At 39.8% G+C, this 16,654-nt stretch overlaps 1 protein-coding gene and 1 pseudogene across 2 annotated transcripts in view; both read right to left on the bottom strand.

Moving 5' to 3' along the window:
* LOC135713709 (SPARC-related modular calcium-binding protein 2-like) overlaps positions 1 to 16,654 on the bottom strand; it is an 84,161-nt gene that overhangs the window by 37,360 nt on the left and 30,147 nt on the right. The gene's annotated exons all lie outside the window — the stretch shown is intronic.
* Positions 1 to 16,654, bottom strand: part of LOC135713790 (uncharacterized) — a 46,722-nt pseudogene that overhangs the window by 10,866 nt on the left and 19,202 nt on the right.

Raw genomic sequence — 16,654 nt, 5'->3', positions numbered from 1 at the left:
AAAATAAACACTTATTAGTGTTTATGTTGTTTAAATGCATCCAAAACATCAGTTTTGCAATAAACGCCAACATTACCTAACGGAATAATTGATCAGACCATTATTCCGCAAGGAAAGTGAAATTGCATTCAGAATGCGCCACCTTCATGTCGATCACGATACTAATGTAATCGATTCGATTCTTTTGAACTGCGTACTGGGTCAAGAAATGCTGAGGAAAAGTAATTTCTTTTGCATTCCGTGTCCTATCCGGTAGCACATAAAAACGTCATTACTTTTCAGCTGCGTACCAGGCTTAACAAGTGGATTTTCGACTTCGCGCGTAAGGTTTGTCCCGATTCGGTTCCGGTTCGATGCAACACTCGCGATCCGCCGCTGGAAAACGATGACATGGACTCCCCGTTTTCGATGGTAGAATTCTCAATTGCTCTTCATTCATGCAATAACTCGGCTCCGGGAATTGATCGAATCAAGTTCAACCTGCTCAAGAACCTCCCAGAAGTCACAAAGAGGCGATTGTTGAACTTGTTCAATCGATTCCTTGAGCTCAACGTTGTTCCGGATGATTGGAGGCAAGTGAGAGTTATCGCCATCCAGAAGCCCGGTAAACCCGCGTCGGATCATAATTCGTACCGTCCCATCGCGATGCTGTCGTGTATTCGGAAGCTGTTAGAAAAAATGATTCTTCTTCGTCTGGACAAGTGGGTCGAGGCAAATGGCTTACTCTCAGATACGCAATTTGGATTCCGTAGTGGCAAAGGGACGAACGACTGCCTTGCGTTACTTTCAACTGAAATCCAATTAGCCTATGCTGAAAAACAGCAGATGGGTTCAGTTTTCTTGGACATTAAAGGGGCGCTTGATTCTGTTTGCATCGACATCCTTTCGGACAAACTCCATGCGAGTGGGATTTCTCCGATTATCAACAATTTCCTGTTTAATTTGTTGTCCGAGAAACGAATGAGCTTCTCTCATGGCAACTCGGAAATTGCACGAATCAGCTACATGGGTCTTTCACAAGGCTCATGTTTAAGTCCCCTCCTGTACAATTTCTATGTCAAAGACATTGATGAATGTCTGGCCGAAAATTGCACGCTAAGGCAGCTTGCAGATGACGGCGTGGTTTCCATGGTTGGACCAACAGCACCGGACCTGCAAGTACCATTGTAAGATACCTTGGATAATTTGTCTACTTGGGCAATGAATCTGGGTATCGAATTCTCTCCGGAGAAAACAGAGATGGTTGATTTTTCTAGGAAGCTTTATCCAGCACAGTTTCAGCTTCAACTTGTGGGTAGAAAAATAACTCACAGCATGTCGTTTAAGTATTTAGGTGTCTGGTTCGATTCCAAGTGCACTTGGGGAAAACACATAGCGTATCTGAGGCAGAGATGCCAACAGCGAATCAATTTCCTTCGTTCCATTACCGGCACTTCATCGGGAGCCCATCCGGAAGATCTGATAAGACTCTCGATTTTGGAGTACGGTAGCTTTTGCTTTCAATCGGCGGCGGGGACGCACATATTGAAGCTCCAAAGGATTCAATGTCGTTGCATTCGAATCGCGCTAGGTTGTATGCAATCGACGCATACCATGAGTCTTGAAGTTCTTGCGGGCGTCCTCCCCTTAACTAATCGTTTTGCGGATTTATCGTTCCGGTTCCTCATCCGCTGTGAAGTCATGAACCCGCTGGTGATCGAAAACTTTGAGAAGCTGCTAGAGCGGAATCCTCAAACACGATTCATGAGCTTGTACTACGAGTACATGACTCTGGACATCGGCCCCTCCTCGTTCAACCGAAATCGCGCTGTCTCCCATCATTTCAGTGGTTCTTCCGTGAGATTCGATCTCACAATGAGGCAGGAGATTCAAGGAATCCCAGAGCCTCACCGTTCCCTGATTGTCCCAACTATTTTTGCGAACAAATACCACCACGTCCCCACCGAGAAGAGATTTTTCACAGATGGGTCGGTGATAAATGCGTCCACTGGTTTTGGAGTATTCCACGATCTTCATAGCGCCTCATACAAGCTTCAAAAGCCGTGTTCGGTATACGTTGCTGAACTAGCAGCTATATCGTACACGTTAGAGCGTATTGCCTCACTTCCACCTGACCATTATTTCATTTTTACGGATAGCCTAAGCTCCCTGGAGGCTATGCGTTCAATGAGGCCGATGAAGCACTCGGCGTATTTCCTCCAGGAAATACGATCGTCATTGAGTGCTTTATCAAACAGCTCGCATATCATCACCTTGGTATGGGTCCCTTCTCATTGCTCTATCCCGGGCAATGAGAAAGCGGACTCGCTGGCCAAGGTGGGCGCTATGGAAGGCGATATTTACGAGCGACAAATCGCCTACCACGAATTTTTCACGATTTCTCGTCAGCAAGTCCTCGCCAACTGGCAACAAAAGTGGAATGATGGTGATCTGGGAAGATGGCTACATTCTATTGTCCCACAGGTGTCGATCAAACCCTGGTTCAAAGGGTTGGATATGAGTCGAGATTTTATTCGTGTAATGTCCAGGCTCATGTCCGATCACTGTTCGTTAAACGCCCACCTCTTCCGTATTACGCTCGCCGACAGCAACTTATGTACCTAGGCGAGATCCGTTCTGTGTGATTCCCTTAGGGTCCGAGGAAAACAACCCTCTAAGCCAATTAGAGACGTCTTGGCTTGCCGTGATATCGACTTTATGAAGCTTATTTACGACTTTCTTAAAGCTGTTGATGTATGTGTTTAATGTTTTGTGTTTTAGTCATCCTTTACGTTTAAGTTTTAAATTATTTCAAAATGCTTTCCCTTGTCCTCCCTCCAAATGATCAATAAATGTAATCCCTAATCTCGAGTAAACCGCGAGTAATCGGCCCCCGTTCTACTAACATTAGTTGTAAGAAAATGATATTCATACACAATCATGTAAAAAATATTCGGCTCCGCAAAGCTAACGCATTTGAGCCTTGACAAATAAATGGATTATAAAAAAAGGTGCAATATGCGCAATAGATTAACTGCTTTCATCGTTAAATACGTCGATTTTAACTGTTATCCAAATTATCTGTTTCGGATAAATTGACCGAAAATGCCCATTGTCGTCCAATATCAGTGGTACCAACGATCTTACCTCATAATCGGTAAAACTACAGCTAGAACCGGCAGTGTCTATAGTTCCCAGAAGAATTCCTATCCGATGAATCATCACCCCGTAGGTCAATAATCCGGTTCGATTACGCAAAACTACCCAAATTTGCCATGCTAATCAAATTCATCCGAATCCGCAAGCCCCACGCCCAGGATGGCAAGCGGACGGCGACGAAAGAAGCCAGAAACCTTACTTCCCAATAAGTCATCGAAACCAGGCGCCACTTCACTATGTGTGTTTTGATGTGCATTGTTTACTTTTACCCTTCGCCCTCGAGCTAATTCACCCAACAGTGTTGCGTTTCGACTGCCAAAAATAAACCACTATGGACATCAGTCCATACCAAAATCCAAATATGCGGAATTGATAGTCGTTGTCGAATAGCTGACTGCGAGACTCCAGGAAACTGGTGGCCGGTCGTCGCCGTCCGCCGTCTCCGTCGCGCTAATGGGCGATGGCATTTCTCATGGTTAGGTTGGGCCGTCTGCGCGACTGACGGGCGGCGCTTATGCAAATTTCCTCTTAAATCAAAACAAATCGATGGAATTCGCTAATAAACCAACCAACGGCGGCCAGAAGGCCACGGAGGAAGCGAGAGGGGGCGATTAGCTGAAATTAACATTTTACCAATTTTTTGTTTATCAATATGAGAAGACATCGGCACTAAGCTTTACACTTCTGGCAGTGACGCTACGAGCGGGAGTAAATCGTCATCGTAATCATAATAGGAAAAACATTACCGAGCTCAAATTAAATATTACAATCAGCGTTTCTGTTTTCTCTCATACTTTTTTTTTTATTTGCTCTGTTCGCTGAACGACCGGCGCTAACTCGTTATAATACAGAGAAGTGGAATCGGACGCCAAAACCCCTCACACCCAACTTCCCTGTGCAACCACCTTCGCATTCGCCCGGTCTGGGGAGGAAAGATTGCTGAGAATGCGCCGCCGCCGCCACTGCTGCGAACGCAGATGCTGAATATAAAACAAGCAAATTGATTATTATTATTATTAATACCAGTAATTAAAACATTATCTGTATTTTGTAAAACAAACATATTCGCAGCTCACAGTCCTCCTTTGGTCGGTCTGGCGCTAGAGTGCTAATTGAGAGACCCGTGCGCCGCTCGCATGGGGGAGATTATTTCGATGCCAGACCAGCCCCAGTCCAGCAGAGCAGCTGGGCAGCAGCCGTGTGTGTGAGAGAGGGAGAGTGAAATGTGATTTGCATTTGCTCCACCGAAGTCGGCCTCGTCGGCGACCGGGTACAAAGGGACTGATTGTTGCATTCGAACTAGTGCAATCATCATTGGGTGAACATTAGACCTGTTCATTTTAAACGAAATGTTCGGAATGTAACGGGTCAACCGTGATTACTGTTCGTCATGTTAATTTGTACTTCTGTGTAAATTTTCAGCAAAATCGGTGTTGATTTAGAGGTGCTTCAAGTTAATTTTATGTTTTTAAGGTAATTTACGGCTTACAATATTTGTATCTCGAGACTGAAATTACGAAAACTGCTTTAACAACTTTCACAGCAAAGTTTAATGTGTCATGTATCAACTTTGTAACCAAAGGTTGACTATTCGAAGTGATTTTATTGAAGTTTGACTTAGTTTCATGCTCGAAGATATCTTAAAATGTGAAGAATTTTAAAGTATTTGTTCTACGAATTTTCCACCCATATGATATAAAAATGTGTAGTGTACGGCATAATGTTCCTCATATTGTTCTAGAAGTTTCGTTCCAACATAGTTTTCGTGTATATTTCATAGATTGAGAGATAAAAATCAGAAAAGAGGCCTTTTAGCTAAAATTCACAAGACAACAGAACCAATAAAAGTCAATTAGATTGACAGAACATAGTTGCATTGCTTTTCAATGACGACCGATGACTGTTTCATTGATATATGATTTTTTCATAAATATGAATCCTCAGTAGACGTGTTTTTTATCAAAGGCAAGTGTCACTCGAACCATAACAGCAATTTATAAAATAACGAACATTTTTAATGGCTCGAATGACACTTGCCTTTGATAAAAAAACACGTCTACTGAGGATTCATATTTATGAAAAAATCATATATCAATGAAACAGTCATCGGTTGTCATTGAAAAGCAATGCAACTATGTTCTGTCAATCTAATTGACTTTTATTGGTTCTGTTGTCTTGTGAATTTTAGCTAAAAGGCCTCTTTTCTGATTTTTATCTCTCAATCTATGAAATATACACGAAAACTATGTTGGAACGAAACTTCTAGAACAATATGAGGAACATTATGCCGTACACTACACATTTTTATATCATATGGGTGGAAAATTCGTAGAACAAATACTTTAAAATTCTTCACATTTTAAGATATCTTCGAGCATGAAACTAAGTCAAACTTCAATAAAATCACTTCGAATAGTCAACCTTTGGTTACAAAGTTGATACATGACACATTAAACTTTGCTATGAAAGTTGTTACAGCAGTTTTCGTTATTTCAGTCTCGAGATACAAATATTGTAAGCCGTAAATTACCTTAAAAACATAAAATTAACTTGAAGCACCTCTAAATCAACACCGATTTTGCTGAAAATTTACACAGAAGTACAAATTAACATGACGAACAGTAATCACGGTTGACCCGTTACATTCGGAACATGTCGTTTAAAATGAACAGGTCTAGTGAACATGGTAATGATCGTAAAAAAGAGCATCGAAAGAAAGTAGCCGATTCCAGGAAAAGCGATCGACATCAGCGGTGAGAGGATTAAATGAACAATGCTAGACCAACAATTGAAATAGGCGGAACAACCAAACGTAAACAATGGCTTTAAACGCAAATTCCTCATCTGATAGAGCAAACTTGCTTTATCGAATGGCATTGTTAGTTTGCGTGGGAGTGTTTTGATTCTCGAGAATTTTGTGTTTAAAGCCAATGTTTACGTTTGGCTGTTCCGCCTATTTCAATTGTTGGTCTAGAATGTATACGACGTGAATCTTAACGGAAAATCTGCAAGTCGTGGGAGATGTCGTCTTTGTAGGGCACTGAACTGAGTTGAATCTTAAGCCAGGCTTACCGTATCGGGTTAAAACTGTTTTAAGGCTTAAAAGTGTAAGTGAATTTTAATGTGAATCTTAAGAAATTCTGTTTAACTTCCACCACATTTTTAGTTGCGTAGAAGTTTTTGTTTGAACGAAATGATTGGTTTTGAATATTTTTCGTTTTTAAATATGTGTCAATATCACTTATGTGACATTCATAAACTGTTAAAATCATTGAAACAAGATTATTGTTCTGATGGATTTTTAAAATTCCCGACTTTTTCCCGGTTTTCAAGGTTTTCACACTACACTGTACATAATATCGAAGAGGATGGGTCGTTCGATAGAACGCCATTTGACCGAAAATTTATGAAATTAAAAGTCGTCTGAGAGAATTTTAATCTAGAATTTAATTTGTTAAATGCAATCTTTATTGGTTGTACAACAGATACTTAGGCATAAAATGTGTAATGCAACGAAGCAAATGAGCAAGTTAATCTCCCTCTATCTCTACTCACAGATTTTACATAATTTATCGGTTGTTGGAAATCTCTTTCCCGACAATTACTTGCATCGCTAACTGATGAATTTATTACGGCATGTCAATCAAGCAATGCATTTTAATCACTTCCATACAATCGAATCCATATCTAGCCGTTCCCGTGCTCGTCATCGTCGCGGCTGCTAATTGACAAATTAACAGCAAGACAGTCGAAGTAATTTAAAAGTCAAAGCAATTAATGGCTCACTTCAACCATATGTACTCGAACCTCGAACGCGTATGACACCGACGGCCAATAAATCCAAGATCACGCTCAACCAGTGCTGGCAAATTGTTTGATGACGTGTTCGGTTTTGTCGTTTTCACCTGTCGTGAGCTTTCAAATCATTTGTCAACTTGACAAAGCACTCATGCCATTGATTCTAGACGATTTTGACGAAAAAGTTTTCCGATAGAATCCCATTAAATCATTCGTTGAAAACGTCATTTGGCAACCCTGCTCTCAACTCGTTTCATACGAGTTACTGTCACGCCGCCACCACCGGTGACGAGAGGAGTGCCAAATCAATAATGTTCACCGCTGCGTCGGTAGAAATGTCATCGTCTCTCGTCTCTCGTTGATCAATGCATTGTTGATGCAGTAAATTAATTAACAATGCAAAACGGAGGTGTCATGCATGGTTGTAATGCTTGATGAAACCGGCTGGCGGCTAGCTTCGGGCGATAATCGATCATTTCGAAACACCGTGTCCAATCGGTAGCGGAGGTGTTGAACCGATGAAAACTGGCATGCTGAATAACACAGATGAAATGCACTGTTGGACGATTAATGAATTCTGGATGAACATTTCAAACGGACCTTTTTGATAACCACGGCCACGCAAACATATTTCCTGCTATTTTTGCCATATATGTAGTTTGATAAAGGAGGTTCTAGTCTACAAAGCTTCAATCTCAAAAGGAAATGTTTTTGCAACTGAATAATTAAGGAAAGAGAAAGTTGATGATGATTCAATGCTGATAAGACCTTTTGAAATGTTCATCTAAAATTGATAGTCATCAAGTTTTCCAGTCATGAATACATGAATAGCGCACGTGTTATATTCTAAAACTAAATCGCACAAAATCAGAACAGATACATTTGAATGGGAAAACCATCACTTATCGATTTTTATGTGAACAGGTGTCGTTTTGTGTCTTGGTTTATTCCAACTCAGTCAAAGTGGAATATTTTTTCCCAAAAACAGGTGATACCTGCAGAACTGGAAGTTTAACAGTTGGTTCAACCCGCTCTCAAACGTACGAATTGCGAAGCTTCATGTGTTTGTGTGTGTGTGCCTATGATTACTTATTGGATGCTCCCCATTCGAAATCATCCCACCAGGGCAAAGGCACGATCCCCGGTGTTCGTTTTCTGGAAGTCGCGTTAATCCAGTTAAGTCATGCTTCCTAATTGAGTCCAAGCCGTTCGAAGTCTCGTTCACATGGCAGTGTCCGTGGGGGTAGAGAACAGGCAGAGTTAAAATCAATTAATTTTTATGCGCTTGTTAGAGGTCCGAAAATTATGGACCTTTGTTCACGCATGCCCCATCAAAACGAAACTCGCGGGCAGCTCGGATGGATGAACCATCGAGTCATCGTAATATGGGACTTGCGCATGTGTGTTTCAATCAGACACTTGTTTTGCGAGAACGGAGTAAGGTTTAGACCAGAACAAAAGTGCGATTGTTTGTGACTGACTGAATAACTTTGGAGAGTGCAGCGAATGGAAACAAACTCACGATCCGATAAATGGATCATTTCCTTTCGCCATAACAAAAAAAAAAATAAACCAATCAGACGCGTATCAAATGGCGACAGCGTTTATGTTTGACGAACTGTTTTTTTTTTTAAATGCTTACGAATATTGTTTGATTTATCTCATGAAGTTCTTCAACACGACTACTCAACTACATTACTTATTTTCCATGTTGTTATTACTTTAAATTTAGGGTTACTTTCAAATCATATGAGAATTAAAAATCATAATCATTGGCAGTTTTATTGAGTGCCTAAGACCATATTGGCTTCATCTGAACATGATCCGGACTCCCCGAGCCAGAATATGACTTGAACACTTAAAATTACATGAGAATTCAAATGTAAAATCATTGGCCACACCAGGACTTGTATTTAATGGAGAGAATATGAGCCAAATCTCATGATCATTGTAACCAGCACATTCTGATTAGCTCGCGGAATTTCGGTAATTTTCCCCGTTGTCTTCGTCCAGGAAAAAAAACCTGCTGTCTATGTAATGACCCATGTAACCGAGTGATCTTTTGGACTCAAATGCATTTAGTTATAAGCTTAATATAAATGAATATCGCACATCTGGAAAAATTACCAGAATTCCGGGAACAAAAAACGTTTGCTTCTGCCTTCGAAATCGTAACAAATTGTCTATTTATTAACTGCCTCGAAAAAGTTTACTCAGAACTATTTACAGGGTTTTTATGAAACGTTCTCAAATTTCATTTAGAATAATTTTCCATCACAGAATTCTTTTCAGAGTTTCGCTGAAATAAATTTGAGATTCTATCTGAAAGTCCTTTTATCCTTTGAATTTTCCTTAGAATTTCCATGCAGCTCACCTCAAAATTGTCTTACAATTCTGTTCATAATAATCCTTTAAATTCTTCTGAATATTCGCTTTGATTTCTCTAGCAATTGCTCACCAAATGCCCTTGTAATAAATCTCAGAATTCTCATAAAAAATATCTTAGAATGGCTTTGGAATGCGATCCTCTTGGTATTTATCGTTGTATTTCCTTGTAACTCTCTTAAGCATTATCTTGAAATTATCTTCAAAGTGTTTTTTGTAACTTCATACGTGAAATTTACGATTTTCAGAGTTGTTTGGAAATGGTATAATGAAGCTTTAGTGTGATAATGTATTAAATAGAGAAAGGTTAGTCCAAAGGTTAACCACTCTCTCAATAACAAGTGCAATGAGAAGTACACCAATGGATTGAATGCTTTTCTTTATATGCTACCACTGCATCAATTTGTACAATTAGAAACCGAAAAGTGTGCTCTAAGGATTACAAGGTCAGTGAAACTCTTTGAAGGAGACCTTAGAGGACATCTTAGGATTCTAAACACTGAAACAATTTCAATCGGCTTTTTCAAGCATTTGACCCTGGGCGTAATTCATGGCAATTTGGTGGTCCGATTCTTCGTCCAGGATCGATTGTTATTTATACAGGTGGTTCAAGATTGAACAACCAAGTGGGAGCAGGAGTAACTGGCCCAGGGATAGACATATTGGTTCCTGTGGGCAGATGGCCAACTGTGGTCCAAGTTGAAATCCAAGCAATTTTAGAGTGTTCTATTATATGTTTGCGTAGAGACTATAAGAGCTCAAATATATGCATAATGTCCGATAGTCAAGCTGCTCTAAATTCTTTAAAATCGGCGACATGCTCATCAAAATTTGTCTGGGAGTGTGTTCAATCACTTCAAAAATTGTTTTGTCATAATCAAGTCAACCTATATTGGGTTCCTGGTCATTGCGGGATTGACAGAAATGAAAGAGCTGATGCACTAGCAAGACTCGGATCTTCTCATTAGTTCATAGGGCCAAAGCCCTTTTGTGGCTTATCGGCTGCATCTCTTAGAATGGGAATCTTCAAAAGTGGAGGAAAACTGGAAGAACGCATTCATTGCTAGGCAGTCGAAGCGATTCACTAATCCAAACATTTCTGTGACCCACAAAATCCTGGAACTTTCTAAGAAAGATCTTAGCATATAGGACTAACTATCCCATTTCCGGCCCATTTAGCCTTTCTTAATCTAGCGCAGTTTAGCACCAAACGGAATGTTATTATTACTGATGTTGAAAGCCACTACGTAAGATTTGATAAAGAAAAACCAATCGTTGAGATATTGTCAAAAGTCTAACACTGCTTCTTGACGCCAAACTCCGGCTACGGATTCTAAACTCAGCCTAACGCATTGAAACGCCATAGAAACGCCAATGAATTCACTTCGGCCTATCGGATGAAGATGAAAATTGATTAGGTCGGAGCGCTTCTTTTGTTTTTGGGAATTTTTGATGCAAACGTTCTTATCACGCGTTCTCATTGACTTCGTTCGGTAGCTTATTAACTAAAGTATCGTACCAAACGCATAATTGACTTGTTAACTCTGAAATCATGGATTTATTTTATGTTTTCTGCTCGATAGGCCCAAAATGGGCAATTAGGCCGAAGTAGTTCTCTTCCATATACAGCTCATTGTCCGAGCCGTTATCACTTGAAGCTGGTTGGAAAACTTCAAGATGATGTATGTCGCTTCTGTGGCATAGAAAAGGAATGCTATGCTATGCCACTGTCCGGTAATTTTCGATAGAACCCTTTGACATTTGGAGAACAACTCCCAGTACGGCAGTGCACTTTATTCGAAGTGTAATGCCTTGCTGGGATAATGCTATTAGTCAAACAATGGCGATCACTCCTAATAATAGTGATACGGCATCTTGATATAGCTTTAAAAAGAATGGAGTATGTATCACAATAGATCAGAAAAATGGTCGCAGTGATGAAAATACCCGACAAGGATTAAAAAAAAAACTAGAGAAAGTTCTGAAGAGGATAGGTTGATAATTCCGCTAGAGTACGGTGGTGTGTAAGTTGAATAGAAGTTTAAATTGAGCGAAGGGCCATTAATGCGACAATACTAGTCAAACGCACACTCCTTTACCTAACTCATACATAAATGGATGAGGGGACTTGAAGTGTTTCTTCACAGGCAAAAGAGTGCGCGTTTAACTTGCTCAAACGTCAATAGAACTATTCCACAGCCGCAGACAGATTCTAAAGATTCTACTCTGAACTCACACTATTGACTTAGAGTTTCAAGACTTCCTTAGTGAGATGACATTTCACATTGTCGTTGAAATACGTATCTGTCGTGGACAGGGCTGTCATCTGATCACTCAATGTGCGCATGGTACTGATGTTCTAAAATAAATAAAGTGAGAATCAAGCAAAAACAAAGTTTTCTTGTCTTTCACCCTGCGCAAGTGTAAAGCAGCGGAGAAGAGAAGACAGACACACACCCAGAAATAATGAAAGCTCAATGTGTAGCCATCGCTTCGAAGGGTCCAACGCAAAGAGCGCCACTCAGTGTAGGGTTGCAAATGGGAAACCCAGCAAACAGAAAAATTCTTCTTCGAGTTCAAAGAAGACATTAGCGCTTGTTATATTATATTCGCTCTATGCGCCGCACGGAGTGTACCGCTCATTGTGTGGATCGCTTTCTCCTAGATTAGTTGGAAAATAGTGTGCGAAGCAAATGTGAGAACCACACACTCTTTGTCGAGTGTTGTGAGATGCATGCACAAAGTTGCTTTGCTAACTGAGGTGCTTTCCAGCCCTGGTCGTGGATACAATTCAAACTAAGTGGAATTTAAATAGTAACCTGGGTCTGGCGGAGACAAATCGCAGTAACATTCAGACTGCTGCAATGGATTTCAAATTTATAAATAAAAAATAAATAAATGCGTGACTCTCTCGCAGCCAATGTACTTCTTGAGTTTGATTTTTTTTGTTTTTCGATAGCAATTCTGTTTTAATTTCTATCATAGAATCCGACAGATGACAGACAGATGAAGTTGTCCAGAATGCAGATTTAGCTGGAAGAATATGTTTTGAGCCTGAAATTTAAAGTTTAGACAAAAAGTGTATTCAACAAAGTTGCTCTTGGACAACGTTATAGCTGACCTAATTTCAGCATTGTATTGCTTTAGTTTTCTTATTTCAGATTTCTCATCAAAGGTGTCTTAAAATAACTTTTAGATCTTCAAAAGGCCCAAATTTTTGCTGCACAGAGCTTGTCGATATCTTTCGCCAATCAAGAGTTATTGTAGTTTTTTCTACTAAATATAGCGGTCAATTTAAAAGATACAACTTTTTTTAACAATGTTGCTTGAAATTAGGTCCGCTATTTGCTTAAGAATGTATACCTTAATTTTTTCAAACAAAAAAGTAAGATTTTTGATTTCAATTATAATAAAAACCACCCTAGGATTAATTATCTTGAAAATGACGGCCTAACTTATAAGGAACAACTTTGTAGAAGAGACTTTTAGTCTAAAGTTTCAATTTCAGGCTCAAAACATATCCTTCCAGCTAAATCTGCATTTTGGACCACTGTGCCGTGGTGGATAAACCAGTTTTGCGGTATGGAGATTTTCGAAAAATTGTCGAATTCTATTCAAACATTGCTTCTTGCGGTGAGAAATTTTTTTACATTCTGTTCATTTTAGTAATAGCGCCATTATATAAATAATATATCAAACTAAATGTCACCACTGGAGTAGAGCGCTACTTCGTCGTAATCGCCCATTTCCATTTTTTCGATTTCAATAATATTTATGATTTCACCGTTTCACTGTCAATACGTTTGTTTCGAGGCGTTAGCTTATAAGCTATAACACAAAGCCTATACGAGTGCGTTGTATGAATATTTAAACTCATTGTTCTCAAAACAAAAGAAACGATCCTACTAAATCCAGTTTTTCTGTCTTCATTCGTAGAACGAAGAAAAACCTAGAAAACCCCAATGGCGTTTCAATGCGTTAGGATTAGGACGGAATTGAACCCGTAGAACGAATTTGCAATCAAGAAGTTTTTTTTTTTTTTTTTTTCCTTGATTTGTTTTCCGTCGATCTTGTTTTCCGTGCTGAGCACCAATGCTACCGACGCCAGGAAGGCAGCTCCCACACCTGGACTCTACCTATCGACTCATCAACTCATGAACCGGGGACCAACGGCTTTACTTCCCTTCCGAAGGAAGGCGTGATCAGAGATGTTATGCCTCAGAACATCCCGGCGGCGCCGACTGGGATTGAACCCAGGCCTGCTGGGGTGAGAGGTAATCACGCTTACCACTACATCACCGGCGCCGCTTTTCTAATCAAGAAGTTAAATCAGTTAAATTTCTTACCATATCTGAATAATTTGTGACTCATTATCAAATCCAACGGTATGTATAGAAAGGTAAATAAATTTCGAAGTCACCTGTAGTATAATCACTCCATTGAGTTCATATCCGTTCGAAAAAGATAGGTTAAGGGTGAGTTATGCTTTTTTTTCCTCTGTTCGGGACATAACACTACTGCGACTAATAATTTGATATATATATATATATATATGTTTAGAACATGTCGTATTACTCCATCACTATTGAAAAATGATGAAGTATTCGATTTTTTACAGTTGTCATTCTTGCATTTATCGCAAGGATCCGACTCTAATTGAAAGGTCCCGGAAAGGTTTTTCCTATTTATACCCTTCGGAGTTGGAACACCCTCCAAAGACGCGCCCTTTTGTCAGTCAAAATTGGATTCCTTAGCAACAAAAATAAGCAATGACACCGATAATGACCATGCATCAGAACCCTAGTCGTAACCACTTCAAACAGAGGCGTCGCGTGCCTCATTTGTTTACCTGTGCACCAAACTTTGTTCGTTATAATTTACCACACCACATAGGGTAAATGACGGCTTTGGCAATACCTTATTTTATTATCGTCAGGGGGTATTTTGGCATGTGGATATATTGTGTTTCAGAGCAACTATTGGCCAAATTTGAGTGCTCTAGGACTTTGTTTACCCCCTGACGATAAATAGGTTAAGGTATTGCCGAATCCAACATTTCCCCTCTTAGTTTTTTTTTTCAATGCTTAATGAATTCGAGGGACATATTCTCAATTACTATATTAATCACTACCTAACGTAACATTTGATGGCCTATCATATTATGTAAACAAAATATGGTCCTTTTCGCGTTAACCGAAGTAGTAGGAATTTCAAAACTTAACTAATTCTCGTTTTTATCACAAGGCTGAATATCCGTCAAACACTTCCGAAAACATTTTTTTGATACAAAACAGTGTCAAAATCTAGAGAAAATTCATGAAGTCCCCTGGGTAAGAAACTTGAATTTATCAACTCTAGATAGAGCTGGAATAAGGGCGAAACAGCTTTTGTAAACAATGCCTACTCTCGATGATTTCTTGAAAGCCATGACAAATAGACATCACCATCGAATAGGGGAAGACTTCCCCTACTCGATGGATATGTTGCTTTATGTAGGCGTGCCTTGAATTCCTAGAAATCATCGAGAGAAGTCATTGTTTACAAAGGCTGTTACGGCCTAATTCCAGTTATATCTAGAACTCTTTATTCATCAAAACTATAGATACTATAGATTCTATAGATAAGCGGAGGCAAAGTATTAGCCTAGTTAGTGTAGCCAAACGAGCATGACGTCATCATGGTGTTGTTTGAGGGAGAAGTATTGTAATATTATGAGCAAAAAACGCTTTCCACACACCACATTCCGATTTATTTCGCGGACAACGGAAGAAGTAAATATAAAGCAAACCATTCCTCGATTCATTGTTGCTGCAAAGATTTGCTTTGCACATCATTTTGAACTTTTGCGCACGAAACAAAACAAAACTGCACAACGAAGAGCTCTATGATGGCATGAACTTTTTTCACGGATGCCAGTAAGATCATTTATTTTTCATGGTTGCCAAAACAAACTTTTTGTGCCTCCGTTTATCTACGGAATCTATAGTATCTATAATCAGAACAACACTATCAGAATTAATCAGGGGAAGCTCATAAGTTTTGACAGGCGCACCGGCGCAACCATCGGTAATTGAGAGATTTACAACTGAGGGGCTGTTCATAAACTACGTAGACAGTTTAGGGGGGGGGGGGGTTGAGAATTATCCACGGCCCATACAAATTTTAAATTTTTTGTATGGACAATTGTCTACGCAGGGGAGGGGGGGGGGATCAAGAATCCCAAAAAAACTGTCTACGTAGTTTATGAACAGACCCTGACAAGAGAATGAGAGCGAGCTTTTGCGCTCTCTTTCTCTATTACTCTCTTAGCCTGCAATCAGATATCCAAGTGCACAGCGAGAAATGCTTTAGGCACCCATACATCACAAATGTTCTTCTAACTTAAACTCACACATTCAAACCGGTCTGCAAGTATCATACACGTCCAAAGCGTGCCAGACTGCTGTTTCCGTATTGCTCCCGTTTGACGCGTGACTGCTGAAAGTTTCAATTACAACTAGTGGTGCAAACCGCTATGTATTGTGGAAAAATTGTGGTGATAGAAAGTTTGCTTGGCTTACATCAGACATTTGACCATTCACAAACTTGCCACCCACCACCCAAAAAAGCTCGCTTTTAGGTGCACTATTTAACGAGTTTTGTCATAGATATCGACATGCTTAGAAATCAATGCATTTGGGATTAGACAGACCATCCGAACTGAATTTAATTCTTTTTGAATAATGAGAGAGAGAGAAGGATTAGTAATTTCCATTTAATTCCACTACCTTTTTTGCTTATCCTTGACAGATACCCGTATTTCGTCTACAATGTGCAGACTTCTTCAGTGTCTTGTACTAATACTCGACTGTCAACTAGTCGAGTATTAGTACAAGACACTGAAGAAGTCTGCACATTGTAGACGAAATACGCGTATCTGTCAAGGATAAGCAAATAAGGTAGTGGAATTAAATGGAAATTACTAATCCTTCTCTCTCTCATTATAAAGGTATTCCACTAAGACGCCCACATTCATCAGGATTCTTTTTGAAGCAAACCAAGGTCGAAGATTTAATTGAGCCACACTATAAAATAGTGCATGCATGGTCACTTGTGGTATGGAGTAAAGAAGTACAGCTATAATGTGACCATGAAATCTATAAAAATCTAAGCCCATTTTTTATCACACCTGTGTCGTGCACAGGTTGCACATGTGGACACGACCCCACTGACTTCAAACTAGGGAACAACGAATAGAAGATTAGGAATCACATAGGTGAAGACTAACTAACTCATTTTTCCTTTGTTTCAAGATCATCCTCGGTCCAGGCAACCCGACCGAGGGACTTATATC

This window comes from Ochlerotatus camptorhynchus, unplaced genomic scaffold, assembly GCF_037179485.1.
Source record: "Ochlerotatus camptorhynchus isolate MF236.1 unplaced genomic scaffold, CSIRO-AGI_Acam_v1.1 ptg000577l, whole genome shotgun sequence".
NCBI lineage: Eukaryota > Metazoa > Arthropoda > Insecta > Diptera > Culicidae > Ochlerotatus > Ochlerotatus camptorhynchus.
The sequence above is the reverse complement of the archived record's forward strand: the minus strand, read 5'-3'. Positions and strand labels throughout refer to the sequence as shown.